The sequence below is a fragment of the Capricornis sumatraensis genome, chromosome 15 (assembly GCF_032405125.1).
Source record: "Capricornis sumatraensis isolate serow.1 chromosome 15, serow.2, whole genome shotgun sequence".
In the NCBI taxonomy this organism is placed as follows: domain Eukaryota; kingdom Metazoa; phylum Chordata; class Mammalia; order Artiodactyla; family Bovidae; genus Capricornis; species Capricornis sumatraensis.
Genome location: NC_091083.1, coordinates 67399514 through 67400068, shown reverse-complemented (window position 1 = coordinate 67400068; position 555 = coordinate 67399514).

The following is a 555-nucleotide window of genomic DNA, read 5'->3' as shown; positions in this document are numbered from 1 at the left end:
AATTTCTCTCTTATCAGGGCACTAGTTATATTGGATTGGGGGTCTACCTCATCTTAACTAATTGAATCTGTAGTGATTCCAAATCAGGTTACATTCTGTGGTACTGAGGGTTAGGATAAATCTCTTTGGGGAGATAAGATTCAACTTAAAACAGGTGGCATGATACAGAAGTATTAAATTAAAATTTGCTAAGTAAATGGAAGAATAAAACTAGAATGAACTGAGTTAAGGAAAGAAGAACTAAGGGAATGATGGACATAGTAGATTGTAAGGAATACTTAGGAAATGAGATAAAGAAGTCTGGTTTGCTGGTGTATTGAGGAGTTGTGAGAAGATGAAGGCAGAGTAAATGCATTGAGGTCCTAGATACCAGATCTCAGATATTTGAGTGCTGCTGAGTAGGTAGTGTGTGGGAGCAGGATAGCCCTTGCAGAGTTTTGAAACGGTGGACAACTAATTCAGACTTTGGATAATTAATTCAAGCTTTAGGGAGATTCTGTGATCAGGTGAACTTGGATAAACAAATAGTTAGTGACTTAACACACCCCGTCTCCC